This window comes from Sinohyriopsis cumingii, chromosome 9, assembly GCF_028554795.1.
Source record: "Sinohyriopsis cumingii isolate HCF-2022 chromosome 9, ASM2855479v2, whole genome shotgun sequence".
Taxonomy (NCBI): Eukaryota; Metazoa; Mollusca; class Bivalvia; order Unionida; family Unionidae; genus Sinohyriopsis; species Sinohyriopsis cumingii.
In genome coordinates this window covers 27,542,117-27,563,286 of record NC_142969.1, presented here as the reverse complement: position 1 = coordinate 27,563,286, position 21,170 = coordinate 27,542,117, and the positions used below count along the sequence as shown (strand labels likewise).

Here is a 21,170-nt window from a genome sequence, read left to right as displayed (position 1 = left end):
ATAATTAAATGAATATGTTGCCTACCCTTAATTTAATTTAGTTTAATTTAATTTAATGCTTTCGTTTAAAATGTATGCAGCTTTTGCTGCTTAACTCTGTCTGTACATAGGCGCCCCACCCACGCCGGATTTCATCTTAAAACATGTTTTGACCTACATCCGTAAAACTTAGTAGCTGATTGCTACATATTTGCCGCCTCCCCCCCCCCCCAAAAAAAAAAAAAAAAATGATTATATCTCTGTATCTATAATATATTTCTTACGAGCATTTTTTAAAATTTTTATTTTGCTTTTCTTTGAAGATTTGCATCACAAGACGAGCTGGTAATTACTATTTATAATAGCTTGGAGACTCAGGTTTAATTAATAAGAGAAATCAAAATAAGCTTTAATTAAGGAGAGATAGACAATTACGAACGCGAAAATTAGCTTTAATTAATAAAAGCCAATAACAATGTAACAAACCTGTACCTCGTTACAGCATGATACTGTACACAGATCAGGTTAAAACTATTTTGTCTTGAATTCCAATTTGAATTTAAGTAACGGGTACTACGTTACATGAACATATACATGATTCTTTTTCACCTTCACCCGAAAGCAGAAAAGGAGAAGGTAATACGAATTTTAGGAAAAATAACAGCGAAATTTTGATTTTTTATGGTTTTGAATAGAGCTCATAGTGTTTGTTCCCTTTCTTCATCTCTTTCTCTATGTATGTATGTATGTATGTATGTATGTATGTATGTATGCATGCATGTATGTATGTATGTATGTATGCACATTAAATGCGAGTTTATCGCATCTCGTCTCATAGGTATTAATGTTAACCGAGACGTGATCAACATATTTTGTTAGAAATTAAACATATCTATATGAAAAGTCTCTAACACGAAGGCAGTTTTCTTGCTAAAAATAAGAATTGTGTTTGTAAAATATTCAAAAACTTAAAATAAATTGCCACGATGGCCTGAAAATCGAACAGGGTCTATCTTCAGAGTTTTTTGTGCAAGTGTGGTAGAATGCTTCGCGGTACTGATGAACGGACAGATAAAATAAATCAAGGTGTCTCGTGACATTAACAACAGACGAAATACATGGTATTGGAACTTTATAATAATCAAGTGCGTCATTATTTGTAACCACTTTCCAAGACACAGATCAAAATCCGGAGAAATGTTTACGACTCGCGACATTTAGTCAAACCATCGGAAACAGGAGTGAGAATTAGTGTCATTCCTGCATCGGGAAGGCGATTTCTGTCTAGTACCGTTGGCAATAATAAGGTGAATACTTTAAAGCAACGAATGCTAAATCGAATCAAATTCAAATGACCTGACGAGTGTTACTTTTGTATTCTGGTTGTTGTAATTTAATTAAGCTTTAAAAGAAATTTCCAAATTACACATTTGTAACAGCTCGGATAGACCTCCTCTGAAAGCAAGTCGTGATGACTCGAAATTTGAACCCGGGGGAGGGGAGTAACTTCGATTATCGAATCCATTGGCCAGACTTTCAGATGCTGTCACGAAAATAATAGAGTCGTCAAGCGTATCTGTCACACTATCTTTTCAACGCGACGGGACCTAGTTTCTGTTTAAGCGACAGACCGATCCAGAAACTGGCAGGTTCGAATTATTCCGGTTACTGTGCGATACCCTGGGGTTTTTGATGAATACATGTTCCTAACAAGCATTTTACCCCAGCTTTGTAAAAACATGAATATTGATGTATCCATCACATCCCTCAGGCACGTTATCTCACGCCATTAATATTAAAACAGTTTATCGCCTGATGACAAGGAAAAGTAATTATTATCATACCCACTGAACGTATCGGATGTCTTCTCGTCATGAATTAAACCAGTCGACCGCCAGCGAAGTAATACAAATTTAATAACGAAGAATAATTATAGAGGCTCTTTAAACAGCCTATCAAACAAACTTTAGAAAATCGGACATCAATTTAAATGATGTAAAGTATCCGAGGTTTCTCAAATATCCTCCACGTTATTGGTAAACTGCGGCTTACAGCGAAGAAAAGAAACATCACGTGATAAAAGAATAAAAGCAACCTATGTAATTCAAACGATATTTTGTTCGGTGCACCATACTCTAATTTTAAGCTGCAACTGACATTGATTCATTGGATGGATGGATGTGTGGAAGAATTAATTGGATAGATGGATATGTGGAAGAAAGTATGAATAGATAGATCGATTCTTTAGATATCAGGGAAATGTTTGTATGTCAATAAAGTATTTACTTTTTTATTCTTTAACAACTTATAAGCTTCGAAATTTTCTTACATGCTAGATTTAAGACTCCACCAGAACTCAAACTTTATTGATGCAACTAAGTCAAAATAATGACCATGAACAGTAAAACACTGACTTTTGTCCTCATATGTTTCTTTTCTTTTGCAACATTTTAGACAAAAACAGTGGAAAAGATTTGAGTTCAAATTAAATGTAAAATTTGAAAACAAGAACTCAATGACCATTTTTATCACAAAATGAAGCATCTTTTAGATATATGAGCCAGCCAGCTTTCATTTAATTTTCTATATATTTCAAAATATTACAATTTAAATAAAAGATATAAAGTCGCCTTTATTGGAGGACGAAATTTCTACTGAGCTTGTTATGTTAGACGCAAGATGCCCCCCAAAAGTGCTTGATAATTATAATCTCTCAAAAAATCAGTCTTGAGAAAGTACATCAGTTGTGTACCCCAAATAAAAGAAAATATGAGGCACACTGGGGTGGGATGGGGGTGGAGACGGTGTAGGGACCCCTTCTAAAAGGGGACCACTATAGGGCCTTACAAGAACTTAACACCAGTAGTTTAAGACACGTATGGTGCTCGACAGAAATTTTTCAAAAAATATTCTAGGTACTATGGGACAGGTACAGAGAAAATAAAACATTACCAGGGTATTATGAGCTGCAGGGGAATTTAATGTAAATATCTTATCCCTCCCCGGGAAAATTATCCTAGTGAATCTCAGACGCACTAAAGCAGATGAATATCTTAAAGCAGGAAAAACAAAGACACATATGCAATCTTCTAATAAACCAACAGGGTTGAAAGGGTCTGAAATAAAACAAATGTATTGCAAAAAAGTCAGTCTTTTTTAGCAGGCAAAACACTGACCCAGTTTCAATCCAACACTCATATACACAAATAAACAAATAAAGACAGAAGGGATGATTATATAGTATTGTGTTATACATACATACATACATACATACATACATACATACATACATACATACATACATACATACATACATACACCAAGGGAGCAGGGAAGGGTCTATTTCTATAAATACAACCGCAATCCTATACCTATCATTACAAAACAAAAGAGATTGTGGAAGGAATGGAATAGGTTATGGGTACTAACACACAGTCTTACTAACCAACATGTTTCATTACTGATCAACACTCACCCTTACTGACCAAAATTGAAACACGTACTGACTCGTAAATAATGGGGTGTAAAGTAAGTATCCCGATTCTGAGGACTAACATCTTATCTTGCAGACAATCGCCCACACTTGCGAAGAAACTGATGAGGGAAATGAGTGTTATGTCCTGGTCAATAATATCCATGATTACAATCCAACGCTCACCTTTATCACATGAAACCCACACTTAAAAACAAAAGGGAGGAGGGAAGGTAGATGATAGGCGATAGTCACTAACACACCTAATTACCTTCTAACGCTTACACTTACAAACGAAATATACGATGTAAAGGAGAAATATGTGATGGTCATTGATACACATACTTTCAATCCAATACTCATTTATATCATCCAACACTTACCCTTACAAATAAAAGGGACGAGGGAAAAAGCAGTTACGTGGTGATCACAGACACGCCCATTTATCATCCACATCCATGCAGATACTAGCAATATCGACGGTGGCAAGGAAAGTATGTTATCACAGAATCACATGCACACATACTTAACATCCAGTGCCCAAACGATGAAAAACGATCTCTTAAGAGAAAGGAAGTGTATGTGAATTTTGTTTTGCACATAAAGAAATGAAAACATATAAACAGGAAAAAATATAGGGATTTGCAATGCTGATCATTACTCTTTTATAGAATACGGAGTTGACCTTGAAAATGATACTTGGCTAGAGTTGAGTGTGTTTACAAAACCTAGTTAACTAAGATACAATAGTGCTGACGTTTCGTTGACGTAAGCTCCTTCTTACCATCGGCATATATTTCAGTATTCCTTTCACAATTACCGTGTCTCTCCACATCAATTCGTCAGACAAATACAGTTCACTTTGCATTCATGTACACAACGTAGTCCGGATCGAAGAGAGAATAATAGCGAGAGATCATAACAGTCTACTGTCCAATAAGCCACAGGCTGCTTCATCCGAATCAATGATAATACTAGTGATGAACGAATTCAGACTAGGTTTGGTACTCTGACATACGTAACGTGTCCTTTTCTGACTCCTTCAATTATAATGCATCTTGCTAAGCTAATCGGGGCATCAATTTTCAGAATTACAAAACCTTCGAAATTCTGATTATATTTCTAGACGCTACGTTATGTTATTACTTTTAGATATTGTTCTATAATATGGACTGGGGAAAATAACCCCTGGAAATTCCGAGTCAGTTTAAGATTGATCGGCAAGATGACTGGTCTTCTTTTCTTCAAGTTCAAGAAGTTACTCTACTGAGTAATGTAATTTTGTCGTTTAATGTAGCTAACTCAATTCGCATTGCGTTTTAAAAAAGGACAGAGAAAATCCAGAAAATGAAGCACTGCATTTAAATGAACAACAAACGGCCATGGGGCCCCGAGTGGCCTAGTGGTCTAAAGCGCTCATCGTTACGAATCACTGCCATCTCACCTCTGTCTGCGTGGGTTCGAGTCTCGGGTACGGCCAATGTGGGTATGTGGGAAAGCTTGCCAGTAACTTCTCGTGGGTCGGTGGTTCTTTCCGGGGTGTTCCCGGGTTCTTCCTCCACCATTAAAACTGGCCGCCATGTATAGCCTATCTTGTGCTGAAAATGGCGTTAAACCCTACAACAACAAAAACAACAACAACAAACGGACATAATATGATCAGCAAAGTACCAAAACTAATTCGTTTCCTTATTATGCTATATGGAATGCAACTTACCGCCAGTCTAATCATTAATTCTTGGCGTCACAGGTGGATTAGATAGAGTAAGGTCCTCTGCCACTGTGACCAGCACGATCTCTTCGAAAAAAGACCACCTATCCACGTGAAGGCTAGCTTGACTATCAAAAACAAAACAGGGGCAGTCGTAATTGTCAGAATGAAACAAAGGTGTTTATAAAGGGTAACGGAATATTGGATTAAAGGCAAGAAGTGTTGTTTGTGTGTTAAATAGATTATGTTCACTTCCCATCCTTTCTTTTATCCGTTGAATTGTAAGTGGGTGAGAAATGGATGGAAAACGAGTGTTTGTAATTCTGTAATGGTATATTCCCTTTGCCCTCATCTTGTTTGTATATGGGCAGGTGTTGGAATATATATAGATGTGTTAATGACTCGCACTATTGTCTTCGTCCGCTTTGTTTGTAAGTGGATTTTCGATGGTAGAGATGGGTGTTGGATTTTAATTATTAGTGCTAGTGTCCATCCCAAATATCCACTTTCTGTCACCAGCTCTGTTTGTAAGGATAGGTGTTGGATAGTATTTAGGTGTCTTAGTTACCATCGCCTATCCCCTATCTTCCGCATCCATTTTTTAAGGATGGAACATACTTAATAAAGGTAGGTTTGGATTGTAAGTAAGTGTATTAGCAATCATGCCATAACACTATTTGGCCTCGTCAGTTTCTCTATAAGTGTGTACGTGTGCCTTTAGAAATATGTGTGGGTCTATAAGATTAGATGTTAGTCATCATAATTCTGACCCATTAGTTTCTATTTATGAGATTATTCATTGTTGGACAGTAAGTCTGTGTGTTAGTACCAATAACATATCACTAACAATTCCACATTAATTTTGTTTTGAAATAGAGAGTGCTGGAATGCAGTTATGTGCGTATACAAAACAGACCCTTCCCTACTCCCTTGGTATGTATCAAATGTATGCTTGAAAAACTAATACAAAAAATGCTAACTTTTCTACTTATCTGTTTGAATATTGTCTGTTTGTTTGTTGATGTGGATGGAAAATATAAAACTGTTTGTCTCTAAGACTCAATTATAGACTCTAATTAGGTTAGTGTTTCGTTATTTCAAGACGATCATGGGTTGGTGACAGTATATATGATTTTTTTATATATAAAAAACCTAATCATTCAACCTATGACTGTTTGTTTTTCCCGAGCTTGGATATTCCTCTACTTTTCTACGTGGGGCCCCGAGTGGCCGAGTGGTCTAAAAAGCGTTCTCCGTTATGGATCACTGCCATCTCACCTCTATCTTCGTGTGTTCGAGTCTCGGATTCAACCAACGTGGGTATGTGACAAAGCTTGCCAGTAGCTTCTCGTGGGTCGGTGGTTCTTTCCGGGGGTTTTCCCGGGTTCTTCCTCCACCATTATTACTGACCGCCATGTATAGCCTTTCGTGTGCTGAAAAATGGCGTTGAACCCTACAACAGCAACAACAACAACTTTTCTACGTATGTCCCCCGTACTGCCATCCTAAGGTTAAATTCTTATAAAGGACCATAAGCCGCTAATGGTCAAAGTAAGGTTAAACTAATGGGTCCCCATGCCGGCCCCAAACCACTAACGGTAAATTCAGCTAGCCAAACAGTTAGTCTCATTTTAGATGAGGGGGAGGGGCTTTATAGTGCCCCCATAACTACTCATGCTACTTGTCTGCAAATATAACACTGCATGGTGAATTGTCCTAGAATTGCCATACACACTTTGGAATCACAAAAATGTGACATTAACTCTTCTGTACCTTGATTTCCAAATACCTATTGCTGGTGGTAACGAAATTTAGAATTTGATGCCTTCATTGCTAAACATTTAGTATATATTTCACATATCACCAGACACGTAGCCTGCTTGGCTGCCATATCACAGCAAGCTGTGTCATCTTTTAATTGACAAAGTAAACTATATTATGTAGTATATGCGCAAGAAATATTTGAGTTTATCATTAATGCAACGACAAACTAATCATTACTCCGTGATTTGAGTTCATCAGTATTGCAAAGACAAACTAATCAAACTGTAGGAACCGAACCAACCTCATTTGTTTCGTTCAAACTGTAGCAGTACCCATTATGATGAATAAAACATACTAAAGAGCAACAGTGCAAAAAAGATTTGTTTGCATCCATATAAAGGTTTATGTGTGTGTGTGTGTGTGTGTGTGTCCGTGTGTCTATGTGTGTGTGATTTGGATATTTAACGTCGCTTTAACAATTTTGCAGTCATATCGCTACGATGTCTGCTGTGTGGCAGTTTATAGTGATGTCTAACACTGAGGCATCATGCCGCAGACATGTAGCATCATGCCCCACCCAGTCACATCATCCTGACACCAGGCCGACCAGTCTTAACACTAACCTCAGAATGCTGAGCGCTAAGCGACACGGCTGCTATTACCATTTTTATGTCTTTGGTATGACTCGGTCGGGGTTCGAACCCGCGACCTCCCGCATCCGAGGCGGACTCTCTAACCACTATGTTTGCTTTAGTTTTTAATAATCCAAACTATGCAACTATGTCACAAATTAATGTGCCTAGTAAATGTATTTGGAAGAAAGAAATATTGTCTAAGTTGAATACTACCTACCTCTTACATGGGCCATGCTTTGTTTTTCAGCACTGCGCTCATGAGAAATACAATATTATATTGATTTAACTTACCTATTTACTTATTTCAAATACATGTCTCCAATAATCAGATACGATTTCATCGAAGATGCTTTAGCATAAAAAAATGTGCTCATTTTGGATTTTCCGTATGATGATATTTAATAAATATGTGACAAATTACAAATAGCTTCTACCACTCTGCAATCATTCTCTTTTCTTGCATACTGTCATAGTTTTAAACACAGGCAGAGGTCCGTTTATAAATACTGGAATGATCAAATGACATGAATGTCATACAAGACCCAAGCCATGTCTTAATTCTAGGAAACTGGAAAATGGCAGCATGCCAGCGGTAACATTGTCCATGGTCTTTCATGGAGTAATTTTGCATCATTCATCTCAGATTTCAAGGCTTCTACAAAAAGGCAATTGTACTTTATTCATTTGCCGTTAGCATCGAACAGGTCTTCTAAAAGATTTAAACTTGCAGTTCTTATTACAATTGATACATAAAAAGTATATTTTATTTTGTAATTTCTTCTGGATTTGACATATAATTCACCGCGGAAATTTCACACGTCACCAAAAGCAATAATGAAATTAACACTCTAGTTTCCAAATGTTTTCCACTTATGTAATAGACAGGAAACCAACTTAACGTTTAACTTATAAAACATCATTTCCTGCCGAGGATCGGCTTGCTGCAACCACAAGCGTCTCCGCCCATTTGAATGGCGCATAAGTAGATACAGATATCTTCGGTTGTCGTGGTTGACAGAGTTGTCTGATTCGCAGTCGTCCCATTCAGATTCCGACTCACAGAAGTCCCATTTGGCGCCGTCGACGTCTGCTTTATGTGTAGTACTGACGAAGTGTTGGCACCTGCGAATTTACGGGTTACATTTATTTCACTTTTGGTTTGCATTTAGGCTAAAGCGTATGTAACGCTATGCATTATGTGTGTTGGGGGTGGGTGTCCTGCTGATATGGAAATTATTTTTTAATCTCTTTGTTGTATTGACTTTAGTTTATTCTTTAGAATGCCTATATATAATATACAACATTTGTAGCAGAAACAAATCTACTTTAAGGGTACACTACAGGTTTACACCAGCCCCGCCCCCCTTTCTCGCCGCCTCACATATCATTGCTGAAGCGCGCGCTACGCTGTCTTCCTGCAATAAGATTCTCTCGTTTCACGTTAACATGCACCAGAATCATTAAGTCATCAAGGAGCTAATAAAATAAGCTTTTATATATCAACGGAAGTGACCTCATTTCAATCCATAAATGGTAGTGTTTTTGGTACAGAAAATCTGACTGGCTCACTCAGTCAAATAGTCATGCTGGGGGCAAAACATTTATTTTATCAACTTCTACCACGTAAGCGAGCCATGTATGCTTGCTGCATAATGCGAATGAAGTAGGGACATATATGTAAAGTAAATGACATTAATGGGATTTAGATTCCTCATAATATTGGTGTGTCAGTGGAAGGGTCATTATTACTTACATGTTAGCGAGGTGTACTGAATGATATGACCCTCTTGAATTCCAAACACCATAAACCGAAGTGTGTAATGAATGTATTACGTCATAAACATTAATGAAGTTATTTGTTAAACATAAGAATATCTAAACCAGCATTCTGGGCTATGCAGATTATAACAAACAGCACGTTACTTCTAGCAGTTACCTCCCTTGGGTCGAATAATCGCTTTTATTTTATCGACGTCTAGCTTTCTTTTGGAGGATACGTTCCACTAAGTAATACGCAACACATTGATTTCAGTATATAAGAAAGCATCGTAATTAATGAGATATTTGCATTGTAATTTCTGAAGCATATGTCGTCCGTAGGTTTTACTAGTTCTGTATTGCCAGTCATGTAATTTTCTTAGTAAAAGACCTAGCTCTGACTTTCTTTGAGTTCTCACACTCCACTAGAATAATCTGGAACACAGATACTGGGATTAATATTTTAATAATTGACCAATTATATTTTTACCATCTCACCTCCATCCGCGTGGGCTTGAGTCTTGGGTTCAGCCGATGTGGGTATGCGAGAAAGCTGATGGTAGCTTCCCGTGGGTCGGTGGTTCATAACGGGGTTTTCCCGGGTTCATCCTCTACCAGTTATACTGGCCGCCATGCATAGCCTATCTTGCGCTGAGGAGCGGTGTTAAACCCCAAAACAACAACAATAACAATTCTTTTCATGATGTAATACATATAGTTACGCATGTCCGTCCGGTTCTTCCAGGTTCGTTCCGTCCATCGCGCGTTACATTGCCACTCAGTAACTTTTGACGAGGACTTAATGAATTGAAGACAGTTTTAAAGAATACAGGTCAAGTTCGACTTTTATCAATTCCCGTCCAATTTTTATGAAGATGGAGCTCCTGTTTTACTGAGAATTACGCCTTTGAATTGTATTGTACCAGTTACCAGATCAGATTAGCAAAGGCGAATCGTTGTAAATCTTTAATCGGTGTAAAGTCGTCTTAGAATCAGGCAATTTTGCCTGATGTCGTTCGTTTGACATGAATAACGTTTAGCACAACCATAATCAGATCAAGACAGCTAAATTTAGGTTCAGATTTGGAAGCAAATCTTTGGACAGGACATCTTGCCTTATCTTTAACTACTGAGAGTGGTCACATGTAAAACTCTTTAACTCAATGGACCTCTGCTTGCCTGTAAACCTCACTGTCAAAGCTTTAAATCACTGGACCCTTGGTGGTCTGTAAACCTCACTGTCGAAGCTTTAACTCACTGGACCCTTGTTGGCCTGTAAACCTCACTGTCAAAGCTTTAACTCACTGGACCCTTGGTGGCCTGTAAACCTCACTGTCTAAGCTTTAACTCAATGGACCTCTGCTTGCCTGTAAACCTCACTGTCAAAGCTTTAACTCACTGGACCCTTGTTCGCCTGTAAACCTCTCTGTTAAAGCTTTAACTCACTGGACCATTGGTGGCCTGTAATCCTCACTGTTAAAGCTTTAACTCACTGGACCCTTGGTGGTCTGTAATCCTCACTGTTAAAGCTTTAACTCACTGGACCCTTGGTGGCCTGTAAACCTCACTGTCAAAGCTTTAACTCACTGGACCCTTGTTCTCCTGTAAACCTCACTGTCAAAGCTTTAACTCATTGATCACCGGGGCGCCAGCAAAATTCATTGTCAAAGCAAGCAGTAGATGGTGTAGAGATTGCACGTTATACACATTAACGCATAAAAGAGTCAAATATATTCCCATCTTCCTGGAACACACATACATTTCTCTAACATTTCAAATTAAACCGTTTCACATATTTTCGCCTTCGTTAAATATAATTTATTTTCAACAAATTAACAATTCGTAAATAAACCAAAATCTGTCAAATACTAAAACTTACTTAATTTATGATCATGTACTTTGAAAGATTGAAACAAATTGAATAGAAAATAGCCAAAAGGTTGCCTTGAAGGTCTCAAAGAAAATTTCTGTTTGCATTCCATTTACTCTTCTGGAATTGCGTCCCATAAAAGACGATGTTCTTATTAAGAACGTGACAACATTACGAAAAAAATCTCAAATTCACTGTGGTTGTCACAATTGGGATCGAACATTTTATTATATTTATCCTTTTGCTTTTGTATATTTTCAAAGTGAGTATATCTCGTGAGCTGTGTTAAATTTACAGCATATCCTTAATATCATTTCCCTTGTCTTTGGAAAAACTTGAAGAAAAGAAGAAAATTTAAGTATTTGTATCTTCTTAGACGTTTCTATTATAACCTCTTTCAAGTTAACTAACATACTATTTTACATTGTAGCGAGAAATTTGTTTTTAAAGTACAACTTGTATAAAAGTTTTCAGTATCTGGTCCTCCGAGACGTATCATTTCCACGAAAACAAGACTCATTCCGTACAGATCTTGTTATAGAAATTCATCACAACGAGACACAAAATCCGTCAAACGTGAGCGCGGAAATTGTCAACAGCAACTGCAGTAAATCAATTTATATAGACCAAGAGAGACTAATCTCGTTTGTATTCAAATCCAAGTGAGAAATACGAGAAACGCTATTCAAGAAGGGGAAAACGCCAAATAGAAAAATTATCCTTGTCGTATGTTTTTTTTTATTTGTAACCCTAAATATATTCTTCATTAAAACGAGTATCACATAACATGAAATGTTCTTGAATCATTGTAAATGCATTAAGATCAAATTGACAAAAAAATGGTCCATATGTCTGTTTTTGATATCTGATAAATAAAATTTAGCTGAATTGCGTTTGACGTATGTCTAACGTCACTTCCCGAGATGTACTTCGTCACTTCCGGCCGCCTAGTATTGGTTTACTGCAACCACAAGCGTCTCCACCCATCTGAATAGAACAAAGGTAAGCACATACATCTTCCGTAGTGGTCGACAAAATGTGGTGATGTTGGTGATCTGCGTTCCGTGGTAGACTTACTACAACGAGGAAAATGCTTTTTTTATCCACCATGGGCGCCTTGCTCTGACTCCGTTGTTTGTTTAGAAAGACTGTAGTCGAATTTCTACCGATTTTGTCTAAACTGTACTGAACACAACGTTTTGTATGCATTTGAAACTTACAAAACTCCTAATTCGATGTCTACTTTTAATGAATTACGATAATTAAATAAGCATATGTTAAGACTACATTATAAACGTATATCAAGACTTTATTACAAGCATATATTGGTGTGGTAAATATTCGATAAGCATACAGTTGGCATCAAGTATTAACATTATCTGAAGGAATCAAAGATATTATAGTTTCTTTATTATACATTAATTAATTCAATTTTGTAAATAGTTTTAGTTTCTTAGCGTCTATAGGCATGCCATGTACATATTAAACGTTTAGAAAATAGATCTAGTCCACCTATTTGCTATTTAAGTATCTATCTTGTACAACAGCAATAAATTAAACCATGAAGATCTTTTCTTTGTATTATCCTAGCAGAGTTGCTTATGATATACAAATGCTTCTCGCTAATAATTCGTTAACTTCAAAAGAAAATAAAAGTTCCTCACATATAAATATCGAGAATAAAATGTCTCATTTTGCACATAAAATTTGGGATATCTAATTTAATGCCAGGAAAATGGAAAATAAATCCAATGGCTTTAGATGTTGCATTTCCCAAAACCTCAAGCAGTACAAGCATTGCTGATGTCAAGCAAGAAACCAATACCATGAAGTGCGAAGTTCGGGAAAGAATCCGTAACTAAACCGGATTCTTAGCAAAATAGCTTTCTTAAAATAATCCTCCACGCCTAGTATCTTTATCTGTTAATGGCGAAAGTAAATTCATGAAATAAAGATGAAAAGGTATATGAGATGACTCGAATTAACAACGTTTAAAAAATCAGCAGTTGAAAAATGAACTGAGTGAATTAGAATTGCAGCATTCTGCGTGCTTTTTGCAGAGAAATGCTTGCAGATAGCATAATTTGCAAAACTACTTTGTGAGACGAAGCTAAATATTGAACAAGCAGCACTCACGAATGAGAATAATTTCTTCCAAGTGACTGTATACTTTCACAATTTTACATATATTATTTACAGTATAGGAGGAGACAGATTCGTCTCATTTCAGACGCATTACGATACATTTATGTATATTCAATTGTATTTTGAACGAAATATTGCTTTAAAACCTGAAAATGAACAATTATCGCAAATGTTTCCTTTACTTGATTGGTTTTGAACCATACGGTATTCGAGGTTCTTCTCCTTCGTTTCGTTTGTGATATAATTTATGATGATACGTTTTTTCTGTACCAAATTCATGGGTTCAAAGACTATCTTGAAAATTACATAAGTGATCTAAATACACCCTGCAGAACGACGACTTTTAAAGCAAAGCAAAGGTTGACACCAATTAGACGGACAGACTGCCAGGTTAAATCTGCAAAACAAAAAGGTTCTACATACTTGAATCGAAGCATCCGCAGTAGTCTCGCAATAGAGAATCCGTATCACGATTGTGACATGCCGTTAAGCAGTCTATTTGTCCGAGAAAGAGCCCGTGTACCATGCACACGCTGCACGCGCTGATCAGAGCCAATATCAGGCAGTATTTTGCAAACTCCGGTTTCATGTTGGGCTTAATAATAATAATAATAATAATAATAATAATAAGTATAAGTATAAGTACAGTAAGCATTAGTGGTAGCAGTAGTAACAGTAGCATGGGCAATAAATAATAATAAAAAAGCAGTAACTAAAACAAAGGATCCAAGAAGACCTGAAATCATAGCCACTCGTAAATCGAAATTGCAGTTCTTGGAAATATTTGTACATACCGGAAGCTGGCAAATAGGAACCATTTTCACAAAGTGGGCATCAACACCAATTGCCTAACGTCAAACAACAAAGTCAGGTGTGAGAGCTATTGGTAATACGAATAGGTTTAGCAGGTTAGGTTGGCGTGGTATGGCCAAATATCATAAATTGTTAACAATAAGCGAAAATTTTAAATTAGTAACTAACGAAACTGTCATTTAAATGTTCAGGGATGATTTGTTTTCCTGAAAATGTATTGATAAGATCGAAAATAGGCAATCTGATATTGGATTTTAAACGCAATGAATCACGGCATTGGGAAAGTATTGAATTATTGTATTGTATAACCATTTTTTAAAATGAAAACCAAACAAGATACAACGAGCATTACATTTTTTCATATCCACTGGACCTTGTGTATAATGCATGTGGCAAAGCACCAAAATGACATGCAATGGGGGCTGTCATATTTGTCTTCTTCCAGTCAACCTTGTCCCTTGGCCTACAGTCATATTACACGCATACATGTAACCCGTTAACTATCATAATTTCTATATTGAAAGCAGAGTTGTGGTCGGTACTGATAACAGTGAAAAGGATTCGAAATATACGGTATATGCAGACTATAAAAATGACGTACATGTTTGTTTATATTTTACTTCGTTTCATCTCTTCACTCACCTCATGTAGTTCTCTAAATATTAATCCGCCAAAGTGTATATCTGGGTATCATCAGTCATTTATTCTTAATACACGTCTAAAGTTAATAAACAGTACTTGCCATTAGCTACTTATCATAAATATGCCTTATAAGTATGCACACATGGGATATATATTGAATTTGTTTTTAAGCAAGATAACTATTGTATTTGTAGTACACGTTTCCGCTAGTGTGTGAGAAGGCACTTCCCACGAAGTAAGAGAATGACTCAGATTAAGAAAAAGAAAACTCTAACAAACCAAAAAAACTGATCAGGTGAGATATACGAGCACTTGCATACTTTACAAGATGGGACATCGTTCAGTTCTATTGGATGTCACGAGTGTCACTAATCATGAATATTAAACTATGTATAGCGCAACCTGCTTAATGACAGTGACTATGAGATGGATGCATGTATATATCTATGTGCTTTGCGATATGGACTCTATGGTGTGTCATACGGTCAAATATTGGACTCTATGGTGTGTCATACGGTCAATATATATATATATATATATATATATATATATATATATATATATATATATATATATATATATATATATATATATATTGACATGGACAGTGGGTGCTTAAGGATGTGGCTGGTGGTCTACATATAGGGGAATTATCTAGACCAAAGTCTTACTGTTTGCCTTGAACCCATTACTAGGATGCAAATAAAATAGAGATGTAAACTCAAGATTCATTACGGAAAAAAAGTATGAAAACCTTAATTAGCAAGATAGATAGATAGATAGATCGGTGAACGGATAACATGAAAATATTCCAGACTGTTTATTATGGGAATCCTCATAATGTTTGGGACTAAAGATTGTTTCATTAATACCAAAATACATGTAGAATTGTGTTATTGTCGTCATCATAAAAAGCAGCTTATGGCCAATACAGGCCTTCGTACCTTTCTTTTAGGCACTACTGTCAAGGTCGTTCAGGACTGACTAGAATCCATTTTAGTTCGTGTTAGTTTAGTTTCTTTACATTCAGATTCCATATTGAGGTACATTGCATCAAATCATGTGGCCATAAAATTATGGAATATTTTTTATTATAAGTTATTCTTTCACACACTCACTGGTAAATGTTGCAGAGTACTTAAGTGAGAAAATGGGACATCACTATTAACATTATTTTTAGCCAATAACCAGTTCTTCCTAATCAGAGTACCTCAACAGCCCTTAAAGAAGTTTCGTCCCTGATAAAAGGTCTTTGCATGACCTAGCTGTGTTTAGGCTGTGGTTTGAGCAGGACACGTTTCACTTTGATGACAGGCTGGCGATTTTGGCGACCTTGTTTGTCGTCATATGAGGTCAATAATTCGACCAAAGTGTAACATCGGCTTATAATCGGTTCAACATACATAAGATGACGGACATAAGACGACGCCATGTTTTAGCCGTCGTTGCCCCAACTATATCTGCAGCATTCGCACGTGAACAACACTATGTTCTTGGCAAGCTAATTATCGGCTGGAACAGGTACTTTTGATCAGATAGCCAAAAACAACCCCCACCTCGTGTGGTGTAGGATAATAACTTTAGCATCAATGTTCAGCTCAGTAATTCGACTTTTTAGGCATACATTAAATTTACCTTACTGCCCTTCCTCTGAAGGTTATTGGTAATGCGTAATTCAGTACAGGTGGATGATGGGATATTACTCTGATTGTGAAGAAGTAGATACAGTTATGCTAATATGGATGTCCCATTTCGTTCAGTTGAGTATCATGCAACATTTAGCAGTGAATGCGTGAAAAGAATAATTAATAATGGAAAATATTCCTTACCGTTATTGAGTATTGGCTCTTGAGTTTAAATCACTGACCACTACTGGTATCCAAGTGATGGGTTCAATGCAAACTTCAGAGGAACTAAGACTTTGGTATAATATTTCCACTTTATGTAGACCATATTAAGACGTCTTCTACACACACACACACACACACACACACACACGCACGCGTATCAACTCTTCCCCTATGCTTATTAGACACAACGTAGAGTCCAATGTTGAAAAGCACATAGATAATTACATGTATTCAAGTCATGTACACCGTATTAAGCATGTTGCACTATACATAGTGTAACATTCAGGATTAGTGACAATCGTGAAATCCAGTAGAACTGAACGATGCCCCATCTTGTAAAGTATGCAACTGCTTGTATATCTTACCTTAGTACTAATATTAGTACCCTTACTCGTACCTCGTGGACAGGGTACTAACATGAGCATATACGTGTTAATGGAGCAAGCCGGGTGTGATTCACACCCGGCGCTCCTTTAGCCTAATAATAAAACTTTAAACACATTCCTTGCATATAATCCAATAAATTGAGTAGTCCTCTTATTTAATACCGAAAGTATCGAAAATCATTGTAGAAATAGTTGTAAAATCTCGTTTACCTTTTTTAGCCGATATTTTCGTTTAGATCGTCCACCATATTATTTCAAATAATGATTATTTCCGTTCTCAGCCTCGTTTGTTTGTGTGCCATATAAGGACATTGGCGCCTTTTTTGGAAATGTAAACAAATCGTAGTAAAATTTTGGCGCCGTTTGGGTCAGAAATTCTGCGCATTAAAAGTAAATACGGTTTATCGGCAACTTTGAAATTCCACCAGGAAGCGATTATTCGCACTTAATTGATAATTATACAGCGTAGAAAATCCAAAATATGGTCTTGCAAGACTTTTACGTAGAAAAGGGGTCACGCCGAGAGTCTCGCGTTATCTGTCATGGCGGACAGGATAAGGTTACAGTAACTATGCCAATTTATTTTATCGCGTAAGGGCTTAATAAATTCAAAATAAGCCAAATTTCTTTCACAGTATGAATATACTTGTGTATTTGATTTCTACACTGTTTGTTTTTCTGACTTCAGTGACGAATTTTTTTACTCCATTATATGATATGGGATCAGTTCGTAGCCTCAACCACATCAAATCAAGTTGAGGCTACGACATCGTAGCTAATCTTACCTGATCAGTTTTGATTTTGCTAGAGTTGTTTTTGTTTTTATTAATTTGAAGTAACAGTTGTTTTGCTGGAAATGTCTTCTCTCACACTAACGGAAACGCACACCATAAATACAATAATCTGCATACTTACAATTAAATTCAACATGTATTCCATTTAGGTATACATGTAAGGTTTAGTCATAATACTTAGCTAATGGCAAGTACTTTTCATTATCTTTGGAAGTGCATTAAGAACGAAAGATTGATGATATCTAAAGATTTTCACCTTGGCGGATTAATATTTAGGGAACTACATGCAGAGAAAGAATAGATGAAACGAAGTAAAATGTAAACAAACCTAAGTAATTTTATAGAATGTGTTTCATGTATGTTTAAGAATTCTCTTTGGTATTATTACTAACGGTCACAATTCTGCTTTCAATATTGGAAGTGTGATTGCCATCGGGACACAGGTATGGGAGTACTATGACTGTCAGTCAAGGGACCTGGTTGACTGGAGGAAGACCAATATAGCATCCCCCATTACATGGCATGTTGATGTTTGTCACGTGCATTGTACACAACGTTCAATGTATATGAAATTTATAACGCTCGTTGCATTTTATTTAGTCTTGATAAACAGTATCATTACAATGCAATAGCTCAACACTATCTCAATGCCGTGATCCACCGCACTTAAAATGCAATATCAAATTGCCCATTTTGATCATATAAATACATTTTTTCGCAAAATTAATTGTCACTGAACATTTACATGACAGTTTAGTAAGTTATTAATTTAAATCTTTTCACTTATTACGTACAACAAGGTATATTTGGCTATACCACACCCACCCACCCTGTTAAACCTATTCGCATTACCAATAAACCCTTAAACCATGCAAAGTCGTTTTTAAACGATACCGGTGGACATGGTCAGCATCGTTCCCGTGCAACCCGCTAAATGGAATGATACCACCGTAACACGTCTTTTTCGGTTGACCAATGAGAGGGCATTATTCCATTCAGCGCGAAGGTTAAAAAATATAGACCCGAAAAACCGAAACTGAGCTAAAAATCTGTGCTAAGTTATTATGCTACGCAAAGTGCGAAAGCTAGCCAGCGACTTCCCGTGGGTCGCTGGTTTTTGCTGGGGGTTTCTCTGGGTCTTCCTCCACCAGCTAAACTGGCCGCCATGTACATTAAATCATGTGCTGAAAAATGGCGTTAAACCCAAAACAACAATAAAAACACCATGATTAAAGGAACATATTTACTGACAGCAGCCTTAACTGGTGGAATAGTTTAGCATTCTTTGAACAAGTTAGAAAATAATTATCTAATGAGCCAATCAAAGTCCCAAATTTCACCATACTATATGCACCACTGATTAAGGACAATCTTTCCCATAGGTTTTCTGACAAATTCAGTCGGAACTGGTCGTAGAATGCTTTGAGAAAAAGTTGCAATTAATAACTGATAAGAAAATGACATATGGCGAACGAATAATCGGGTGGGGTGGGGTGTTGATGTAATGCTTAAGCTCACGTGACCAAATAGTAATAGAACAAATAATAATAGTAATAATAATAATAATAATAAATGCGGGACAATGTAACATGACAATGCCAGCAATATTATTTCTATATTTAAGATTAGTAAATCGACACAAAGATAAAATCACGAACACCATGTAAGCATTTGCTATCATTTAACGTATGTGTGCAATGTTACACACCTTCATTCTGGATGCACCACCACTGATAATTTTGTGTCTTTGAATAGAAAGAAAGACATAACTGTGACGATAAATAAAATCACACACACACACATACTTCTCGCTTCTGAAGCACAGACAAAATAAACACGAAGCTACTGGTTCTCTCAAGTGATTGGTATTTAAGGTGTATTTAAGGAGTACATTATCCTATTTTGAGAAAACAAAAAATAAAATAAAAAGTAAGCAAATAACTAGTCACCGTGTCATGATCAATTTCTCGTATTTTCGTGACATATCTGTTAGCTCAATACAAGGAGCACAACCTTACAACTTCTACGTGTGTAACGAACCTGTGTTTGCGTCATCACAGATAGAGCTATATGATAACAGTACACTGGGTCAACACCTTGAACTTTAATAGTAAACGAGTTTCCAAGAGTCGATGCTTGAAACAGTTTACAAAGGAGTGATTATTGCATCATTTTCTTTTTTTTTCTTTGAAAGTATCTATTAAATTTGTTATTTCTACGACCTTCCTTCCCTATTCCAAACCGCTAGCCTAAGGCGCCAAAACTTTACCTGTTTTCAAGTTTAGGAGGAAAATGTTTTCGATCGACAATGAGTGGTGCCGTCTAAAATACACTTCTATCTACGATGTATTGACGACCTTGCATATTTATGTCCAACTTGAAAACTACAGTGTCTAAATCACAGTATGCACATATCCAAGGTGAAAAACCCATGGCAGAAATTGTATCAACTTAGCAAAGAATTTCTCATTGACATTCAGTTTGCAACACGTTGCCGTGTTCTGTTAACTAATCGCTGTCTATGCGCTACCTTGAGACGTCGATGCCATTATAACAGACATAGGAAGACCAAGGGGGAAACCCTGGTAAGAACCACCGATCAACGGGAAGTTACATACACACTTTGTCACATACCCACAATGGCCGAGCCCGAAACTCGAACTCACGCAAACAGAGGTGATGGTAGTAATCGGTAAAGGCGAGCGCTTTCGACCTCTCGGCCACTCGGGGCTCTGACCACGAGTATTGTTTTATAGTAAGGGTTGAGTAAAATTTCCGTCCGTTTCTATCTTATCAAGACATCCTAACCCACCCCTGCCCTAAAAATATAAAAGATGAACAGTGTGAACCGATCGCTAAAATGTATTCACTGCTGGCTGTTCCGAATCGGAGATAAAACTGCTATTTTTAACTTTTAGAATTGTCAAACGTAATGCTTACCTGTAAGTTCTAAAATAAAATTGCAGCAAATATATGATGTTGTTCGATGATCCCAGTTTGTTTTGAAATGTAGTAAAATCTTTAAGGACTTGACATGTTTTACTTCCTCTTGATATGTTCACAATCTCACCTAGATTCTTGTTCATATGTCAGAGGTCCCATGGCCCGATAAGCAATGACGTCATTATGTGGGAGGCGAGTGACCCAATTTTCCTTCGCACGTGATCCGATTACGAAAATGAACAGTCGTCTCAACACCAATGTTTTCATCTAATTGAACTTATGCAAATTATGAAGATAGTTTTACTTTTGCTAATGGAATATTCTCTTCCAATTATAGTAGATGCAAACATATTCCTCTTACTTCCTGTCATTTAATCACAAAGTTTTCCCAAAAGTGTATAAAGCTCA

At 36.7% G+C, this 21,170-nt stretch overlaps 1 long non-coding RNA gene across 1 annotated transcript; it reads right to left on the bottom strand.

Annotated features, from left to right (window-relative positions):
• Window positions 1-11,911: 11,911 nt before the first annotated feature.
• On the bottom strand, window positions 11,912-20,919 carry LOC149791449 (uncharacterized). The gene is made up of 3 exons (XR_016423181.1): window positions 20,760-20,919; window positions 13,758-13,929; window positions 11,912-12,265 (listed from the first exon to the last, which is right to left on the bottom strand). It is a non-coding gene; the product is annotated as an uncharacterized LOC149791449 (long non-coding RNA).
• Between the last annotated feature and the right edge of the window lie 251 nt (window positions 20,920-21,170).